Raw genomic sequence first — 9,532 nt, forward strand, 5'->3', positions numbered from 1 at the left:
CTCACAAACACATATGCTGAGGCCTCAGGGCACACCCATCCTAGACCCTCAAGTGTGGCTCTGTGGCACTGACTTTCTGTGATGGCACTGCAGTGGCCCAGCCCGCATCACCTGTTGGTACAACTTCACTTTGTCCAGGTGTAAGGGAGAGACAAGGTTCCTTGGAAGGAGAAGGATATTTTCTATAGCTTAAAAAAAGGAAAGAAAGAAAGAAAGAAGTAAGAAAGAAAACAAAGCAAGGCTGAAGTCCTCCCACAGGCAGGCTCGTGCTCTGGGTGTGCTTTTGCAGGCCAGAAACTACAGAACTGGGAGTACTGCCAAGTGCTTTATCAAAGGAAACAGCCCGCCCAACAGCTGGAGATGGGCTCCTGCCAGCTGTGTGTGCCTCTTAGTCTCTCCTTTTCCTTTTCTCTCTCCTTCTCCTATCTCCATCCATCCATCTTCTGCAGTCTTGCACTTTGTATTGGGAGAGCCCACAGATGGACTTCCTTGGACCACAGAGAGCACCCTTGATGCTGAGGAACTGAGCAGATCGCAGCCGCAGCTGGAGTAGGGGAGGCTGTCTTTGTGGGGGATGTGCTGCCCAGACACAAGTCTCCTGGCATGGGGCAAGGGGCTGCTGGGTGGCAGGTGCTTCTGCTGCAGCTGGAGCCTTAAGAGGCACAGCCGAGTAGTCCCTCCATTGCTTTCTTTTGGCCCATGATGGGAGGCGATGCCTGGCTGGGCCGTGTGTGTTGGCGGCAAAAGGGTGTTTTCCAGCAACCTCAGCAACTTTGCAGTCCAGATTCATTAATTAGTTAATTACTTGGATTCATTTCTATAAGCCTTGGGCTTCCCAGGGAGGAAGGAGATGATGTGTGCATGGGGGAGAGCTCTGAAGAAGGGGGTTCTCTCCTTTCTGAGAATGAGAAGAACCCATTGGCAGACACTAAGAAGAGAGAGGGTGAGGGCAACCTCTTGTGGCTTCACCCCTTCTCCCAGACCTCACCCATTTCAGGCTCCTGGTTTGCCAGCTAAAGTGGCCAGCACAACCCTGAAAGGCAGCCCCAAGCTGTGTTTGTTGAAGCACCCCAATGGGGAATGGTGCCAGCAGGGCTGCCTACCTCTGAGTGGAGCTGAAGGCAGCAGCCCCATCTTTGGGGAGGTCCAGGGTCTTTGTTCTGTTCCCTAACTGTGCACAGCCTGCACCCCTCGTCCCAGTGCAACCTAGGGATGGCTTAAAGCAAATTTAACATCTCCCCTGCCAGCCTAAACATGTCTCAAGGGCAGGATTCCTATTGGGTTCATCTCCATATTCCCAATGCCTGTCACGTGCTGGGGGCTTAAGTAACATTTAGTGACCTGGTCTCTGGGGAAACCACTTTAAAGCTTCAGTCTTACCAAGTGGGAGGCAGCAACTTGGTCTGTGTGTATTCCCCAAGGAGGCCACGTTGGGCTTATTCTTTCTTTAGCAGTACCAGTGAGATGGCAAATACCATGCTGGGGGCTCTGGGGTTTATCAAGAGGGGCGAGGCCACAAACTTAGGCAGTCTTAACTTCTGATGTCTGGCAGGCATTCTCTTTCCCATCCTCCTTCTTGCATACCCTCTTCTATCATCATGGTTCTCCCAAGGCAAAGCTCTTGGATCTTCTGTCTTGCACTTCTCTTCCTTCCTTTCCTGAGGCCTTTTGTGAAGATGAACATATTCATATGCTTAGTCACACAGGCTCTATAGTATAACAAGCACAGGCTTTGGAGCCAGACAGACCTTGAATTAAATCCCTATTCAGCCACTATACCTGCACTTCGAGTAAGTTATTTCACCCCTCAGATTCTCTCTCTGTAAACTGAGAATTATATAAATAATACCAACCCTATAGAGCTTGGGAAGGTTAACTGAGATAGGTTAATTGACATAGGTTAATTGAGATACACACACACACACACACACACATATATCTCAATTAATGAAGTGCTTTGAACTATGCTTGGTGCAAAGTAGGCACTCAGCAAATGTAAACTGTTGGTGTTCAATACTGCTGCAGTGTGTGTGTGTGTGTGTGTGTGTGTGTGTGTGTGTGTGTGTGTGTGAAAGACATCTGTCATGTGCAACTAGGATGCTAGGACTGACTACATGCTAAACCATAGACAAACCAGAGGTCCTGGCCAGGACTCTCAGAAGACATTTCAGCAGTTTCATTTGTCCAGCCCTGGAAGCCACAATACTGGATGGAACAAGGTGTGGCAGTCAAGAACCTGAGGCAGAGTTCCACCTTTTATTTCTGATTCAGTCTCTCCTAAGTAACACTTCTCCTCAGGACACAGACTGACCAGACTGGCTTCTGGGCATGGATAGGGTCAAATGTCTTCCGGGAAGCTCCACCTTCCCCACTTCTCTGGACTCTAACTTCCTCACTTCCCTAATTTGAGATCCTCTTTGTCTCACCACTCCACCCCAACCCACTGTAACACACAGGCCCATGCCACATTTTCCCCAGCATGTGGTCAACCTGAATGTCTCTGAAAAGACCAGGACTCGAAAGGACCATTCTTATCATGTCCTGTTGATGTCAACCAATGGTCATTGGTATCAGTTCAACACCAACAGAAATCCCCAATTTAGAGTGCGGTGAAGAAGGAAACTTTATTCAGTGCAAAGAGCTTAATTGTGTTAACAGCACAGCTGTGGGACAGCTCAATAGTGTTACAACTCAATTATGAAGCAATATGGCTGTGGCCCTGGAGTCATGCCTCTCTGTCTGTCTAGACAGCTTTGCTCTGCACTGGGATGGGCTGGTCTGCTCTGCCCTGCTCTGCTCTGCCTGCTCTTCTCTGGTCTGGTCTGGTTTGGTGAGATGTCTTTCTTTGGTGTTTCAGCTCCAGCAGGGGAACAGTCTTCAGTCTTAGGTGAAAAGGGACAGTGCGTTCTCCTAGCCAGAGGGGAGCTAACTCATATAGACAGAAGTCCCTGCCCCTGGTCCCTGACTGGTCCATCCTCATGCAAATGAAGACTCTAACTCTTTGCAGTTTAATTGATCCAAAAGACACTGGCCTGATTGGCCAGAATGGAGCCACTCTGATTTGTGAAGGAAGATGCTGATGAGGATATTGCTGCACATCTCCAATCAGCCGGGGGAAAGCCTCAGTCTTAGTGGTAGAAATACTGTTCCAGGAACTCCTTTATAAGGGCTGGCTCAGATGGCAGGAACACAGTGCACTCAGGCAGTTCAATGCAGGCTTCTCCTTAAAGTGCAGTTTATGTGAGAGGCCCCTGTGTAGAAATGGCTCCTAGGCTTTGTTTGTAAATTTGAACCTAGTTGACTACTAAGAGTCTTTCTTGGTAGGTATCTTTTTTCTCAGAGTCCACAATGACCATCTCCCTGAGAATGTGTGTGTGTGTGTGTGTGTGTGTGTGTGTGTGTGTGTGCACGTGTGTCTAGGGACTATAGCCTTGGGGTACCAGTTCCTCTGAGCCTTGTGACATCAAGATTTCTCACTCCTAGTCCAAATACTGACTGCTTGACTATTCCTCAGCAGCGACCTCTGAGAGCTGGACAGTCAGAAGGATGCTGACGTGGGCATGTACACGATTTGTGATCTAGGTCCTCACGAATGGAGGTTTGTAGGGCTTGCCCCCTCCAGTTCCCTCATGGGGGCACTTCCGATGGTTGGCACCAGCAGCATGTCAGCTGCAAAGAGCAAATGGAGTGAGGGAAGAGATTCCAGGTCTTCTTTGGCTACGGTTGATTCCTTATTTCCTCTCCTTTCCCCGTTTGGAAGCATTTGTTGCTGTCTGAAGGTCTGGGCAGTGCCAAGACCACAATAAACAGCTTGTCCAGTACACACAAGCTCTTTGGACCCTGAAATGTCAGCTGGCCAACTGGCTCACAGCTAGACCCTGCTGTGTGCCGTTTACATCCAGCCCTGACAATGCCTCTCAGCACTTGTAGAACCATGTGTCATAGCAACAAGCCTGGGAGTAGGGGCCCCACGGTGACCTGGCCCTAGCTCTGGGATGCCAGTTTAAGGACTGACAGAAAAAAAAAAAAAAGACTACCTTAAGGACCCAATGCAGGTCTCAGACCAGCAAAATGGCCTGCCCTCGCCCTCCCCCGCCCAGGCCAGACAGCCAGACTCCCTATGCCCCATATGGTTGAATCACTGATTGGTGTTGGACAGAAACATCTCGCCCAGTGAAAGCTAGTGGGATGTAGGGCATGCATCTCCAGAGGGTACAGACAGAGCACAAAGGGCAAGGGAGGCGAGGGAGAGGTGGCGGGGTTTGGTGGCAAGAGTGCTAGGCCAGAATCCAGGAATCCTGGGCTCCACTCCCAGCCCCTGCCACCAACTCCCTTGATGTCCTTGAGCAAGATCACCCATAGGGCAGGGTTGGGGGAGCTATTACAGTGCCAAGACCTTGCCTAGGAGAAGAAGAACTGCAAAATCTAGTTCATGCATTCAGGAGTTGGGGGTGGGGTGTTTTACCAGGAAAACTTTTTTACCAAAGAGCTACCTGGGTTGCCTTTAAATGCCTTGGATACAGCTTGACTAGCAAAGGAACCAAACTCAGGTGCCCAAGGGACATGTTAGAAAAGAGAGGACTACTTATTCCAAAATGTCTTGTCCTTTGCCTTGATTGGAAGGCAAGTAGGCACGGATCTCTGCTGTGAGGACTGACTGAGGGCAGAGGGCACAGTTGTCCCTTAGCTGAAGAAGGCTTTGCGATTGTCCTCATTTTGGCCTCTTGTAGCCACCCAGGACAACTTCTCTGGGGTGCAATTTTTGATCCAAATTGCCAGACTCCCTATGCCCCATATTTCTGAACCACCATTGGTGTTGGACAGAAACATCTCGCCCAGTGAAAGCTAGTGGGGTGTGATTTTTGTCCATGTTCCTAGGAGCTTTTATGGGAGTGGTGTCTCCCAGCTCATCACCATAGGCACCCATGCCTCAATATCCCTAATGTCCTGAGACCCACACCAAGGCCCACAGTTGCTCTCAGGACCTGCCTTCATATCTCATCCCTGAGTTTCCTCTGCCTGGTAGCAACAAATCTGTTTCTGCCCTACATGCTCAGTGGGGACTCATGAGTACAACAGTCTTCAGTAGCACAAAACACAGTTGATAGAAGGTACCAATGTCTGACACAAAGTAGGTACTCAATATATATGTGTCAGGTAAAATCTAGGCTGGAATAAATTCACAATACTTTCATATAAAACATTGCATTTAATGGCAGAAATGTTAGCCTCTGTGATAGGACCAGTTCAGAGTCAGGAGGAAGAAGACTGTTTGCGACCATGCAAATAACAGCATGGGGGTGGCCACCCTCTGTGTGCATGGAGGGAAGGTAGGATACGCCCACTGGGGGCAGGGGAAGGATGTCTGGGAATAGAGCCAACATATACTCCAGTCTGAGGGCCTCAGACACTTCCCAGCACAGGAAGGCCCCATGGTGGTGTCTAATTGACTTTCTAGTTGTTCTCTTCCTTAGTGAAGGCCCTGTGGCAAAACTAGGGTAGGGCTGAGCTACCAGAATCTCTGCTGGAGCTCTGGGAAGCTTCTGGTTATCCCCAACCAGGTGCCAGTTGAGAGGGATGGCCTTGGATCCGATTAGCATTGCCTGAGGGAGCCAGGAAGGCCTTGGCTGGGGTCTTCATAAGTCACTCATACCTCAGTGTGGCCCCTCTCTCCCTTTGGTTCAGAGGTTCTGGGAGCATAGTCTGGCCTTTGCAGCTTTGCTTGCAGATTACTGTGTTGTCTGTGCTTTCACAACAGGGTGGGTGAGAAAGAGTGGCCCAGGAAGAAAAAACAAACAGAGGAAAGGTCTTTGGGTCTGTTGACGTTATAAGTGCTATTGATTTTACAAGATTTTTCCATTGAGAGGACAGTGAGCTGACCTCGTTTTGCAGCCGGCTTGGGCTTTGACGCCACTGTCTAGGCCATGAACTGAGAATCTGAGAGGCTATGGCTTATCTCAACACATACTTGATAGTCACCACTCTCAGCAAGGCCAGGCCAGGGCCTCCGGGGGTGGGTCGTGGGAGATGTGTGTTGTTACAGGCCTCTCTGCTCCTTCCACCTTACCCCAGGCCCAGGCACTCTCAGATCTTGCTGGACCTGGACGGCAGGGGAGGGGGCTTTTCAAGCAGGAAGAGGATGGTTAAAAGGGCACTGATGTAGGAGTTGGTGACTTGGGCTTGCATCCCAGCTGGGCCACTTATTAGCTCTCTGACTTCAAGCAAATGACTTCCCCTCTCCTGGTCTCAGTTTTCTCATCTGTTAAGTGGTAAGTGGAACTAAATGATCCCTGGAAGTCCCTTACAGCTCTAGAATCCAGCGGGTTTGTGAAAAATGCAAAAGTTAGGAAGGAGAAGAATATGAAGAGAAGAAGGAGCAAGATTAAACAATCCAGTACAGCACAGAAGTGGGAAAATGGTAGAGAAAGAGGGATGCACTGCGCGGTGGTAGAGTGGAAGTAGATCTTGTTCCCAGTTCTACCACTAATGAGCTGTCTGACCTTAGGCAGGTCACTTGCCCTTTTTGTACCTCATTCAAGTGAGAAAATGAGTTAGCTCCCTGGCCCCCCTCCCCAGACTACTTTCTTGTTGGAGAAACTAGGTACACACATGAGAACAGAATCAGTGCTCATTGGTGTGACATGGACAATAAGTGCAATGGGAGAAGGGGTGGGTGATGATGGCTGGTAGGCTAAAGCCTTACCTAAAGGGCAAGATAGGAGAGTAAAGGAGCAGCAGCCCCAGAATCAGACAGACCTGGACAGAATATTGGCTCTAACCCTGTCTGGCTGTGACCCTGAGCAAGTCATTTGCTCTATCCAAATTTCAGTCCCCTTACCCACAAAAGAAGGGAATTGAACAATTTAATGCTCAAGGTTCCTTCCATCTCTCTAAATATGTTGTAAAACAAAACACAACAAAAAAAGAGGCCAGAAGGGGAGAAATGTGTGTTCAAGGAGGAAGCCAGCTAGTGTGGGTCAGACATGTTTGCCAGGAGAAAAGAAGAGTGGTGTTCCCAGAGCAGTAGTGAGCTGGAGCAGGGAGGAAGCGGGCAAGGAAGGGGAAAGCAAAGGAGAAGGAAAAGGCAAGGCGAGGTCATCTCAAAGGAGTGATTGGAAGGGACACTGAGGCATGTTCGGTGAGACAGGGCTTGGTTGGAGGGCCTGCCAATAGAAGCCACCGCCTGGCATGGAGGTCTTGAGTGCGTCGTGGACCAGATGCTGAGGGTGATGGTGAGTGCTTCAGCAGACTTGCCAAAAGCTAAGCCCCAAGTGAAGGGTGGAGAGCTGAAATACTTTCAAATTGGCAGTCTTTCCACAGAAGAGAAGGCGATCAGGGACCCATCCCTAAGTATTTGATGCTCTTGGATGTTATACATCACTGATCCCTGCCCAGACCCAGAGATAGAATCTGAGCAGGTGTGAAAACAGGCCCTAAGAGGGGATTCAACCTGCCTGGGTTCACATGACAGCTTTATGGCAAAAGTTGGTCTCGTACCTCATTCAGAGCCCAGTTCTTTTGTGTGACCTCTGCCATCTCTATTGCATGCTCTTAAAGAAATCCTTGGTTGGAATTGTTGGCCTCTTAGGGGAAAAAATGGAGTGAAGAAAGACCAATTCCAGGTAACTGAGGCTCTTATGGCCTTGGGAGGTTGAACCATATTAGACGGTGCCCAGTGGGCCCTTTGACCACAGGGCCCATTCTCAAAGCAGGGGTATTGAGGGCTGGGTAGTTATGAAGAGTATGGTTTCAATAATCAACCAGTTCTTGATTCCTACCTCCACCTGTGTAACCTTGGGCTGGTCACTACCTCCCTGAACTTATATTTCCTCATCTGTCATCTACAAAAAAAAAATTACATAAGTTGTGAGGAATAATTGAAATAATGCATGGAAAGTGTTTGGCACTGTGCCTGGCGCATAATAAACTTTCAATAAGTAGTGGCTATTATCATTAATCTTACCATTACTGGTTTAACAAATGTGAGACTTTGTGATCTTTCTTACCAACCTCCCACCCTCACCAAAGACATGTACTCTGCACTATTGACTTCCTTCTTCCCTCACTTGCCTCAGAATCTTGCCACTACTTCAGCTGTTGAGCCTTGGGCCTCTGAGTCCACCTTCATCATCTCCATTATGAGACCAGCTTTCCCTGGGTGGCCTCTCCAGAGAGTCCCACGTTCTCCTCACCTGCCTGCCAACATGGGGCCCCAGAAACAGGCAGAGGGAGAGAAACAGGTGTCAGGGGCCAACAAAATTAGGCTGTGTGTTGCCACCCTGTCACCAGTACCCTGGCAAGGCCTAGCAAGGTCACCTTTTGCCTCATTTGGGGAGAGGAGGGCTGAAACAAAGCCCTGAAGGACAATGAAAATGAAAATAAAGACTTTGCCCCCACAATTTAAGAGAAAGCTTCTCTCCAGTATTTACTAAACCAAGAGGCATTCCAGCCAAGGGGACAGCCATCACCTCATATAGGGGCAGAGCTATTAGAGCTGTCCTGGCCTGTGGTGGGTGTCATTTTCCAGCCCCTAGGAAAAGCTCAAGCACCCCTAATTATGGGGAGGGAAACCCAGATTTCCTCAGGTGAAAAGACTCTTGGGTGTGGCTATTCAGAGGGAACTAATTACTTATGCTGGGAAATTCAGAGAGTGCCCCAATCTGCTCCCAGCCTCTTGTACCTGGGGAAAGGGTGGAGTCACCAGAGAAACTGTGGCACTAGTCCAGGGAGGCCCAAAATCATATTCTAGCCTGCAAGTGCTGGAGATGAAAGAGTCCAGTCCATCCTCTGGGTTGAGAGGTGAAGGGGAAGATGAGTGAGAAGAACAGGTAGGTGGGACCTGGCGAATCTAGAGGGAGAGTAAGCAATTGACTATCAGGAAAGATTTCAAGGGCCCTAAACTAGACCCCACCCCCAAATTTCCCCCAGCATATGTAACCAAACAAAGGCGTGTTTCTGAACACATGCTGTGTTCCACACTGTGTTCAGCCTCTGTAGCAAATTGTTAAGTTCAGTCATTACCACCACCACTCCCATCCCGAGTCCTTCTTAAAAGCTTCCATGAGGACTGGCTGAGGTCACGGCTGAGAGAGGTCAGAGCAGAATCATTTAGCATACAGATGGCCCTGGAAAGGGAGAGAGTGTGGCAAGAGGCCCTTGGAGGGCGAAGGAAGGCCTGAGAGAGACAGGATGGGTGGTGAGGGGTACAGGGGTGGTGCGGGACATGTTTTTAAAGCAGGATGGAGGTGCACAGGAGACCAAATCTTGCTAAGGGCCAAGCCCTGGAGGAGAAACAGAGGATGGAAGATAGAAAGGGGGACAGACCAAAGGGACACTGGCATATTTTTTTTGTGTGTGTCAAGAGGGCTCTACTGGTAACCTGAAAGAGCTCTTCAAGCACAGCCAGGGGAAGACATAATAATCCCTGATATTTGCCCCAAACCAGTTGTCTGTCTGTCTTTCTCTGTCTCTGTCTCTGTCTCTGTCTCTGTCTCTGTCTCTGTCTCTCTCTCTCTCTCTCTCACACACACAC

General features: G+C 49.3%; 1 protein-coding gene across 4 annotated transcripts in view; it reads left to right on the plus strand.

Moving 5' to 3' along the window:
* The window catches only part of TSC22D3 (TSC22 domain family member 3), a 60,843-nt gene that overhangs the window by 31,676 nt on the left and 19,635 nt on the right, over nt 1-9,532 (plus strand). The window lies entirely within an intron of this gene.

The sequence above is a fragment of the Pteropus medius genome, unplaced genomic scaffold (genome assembly GCF_902729225.1).
Source record: "Pteropus medius unplaced genomic scaffold, Ma_sr-lr_union100, whole genome shotgun sequence".
In the NCBI taxonomy this organism is placed as follows: domain Eukaryota; kingdom Metazoa; phylum Chordata; class Mammalia; order Chiroptera; family Pteropodidae; genus Pteropus; species Pteropus medius.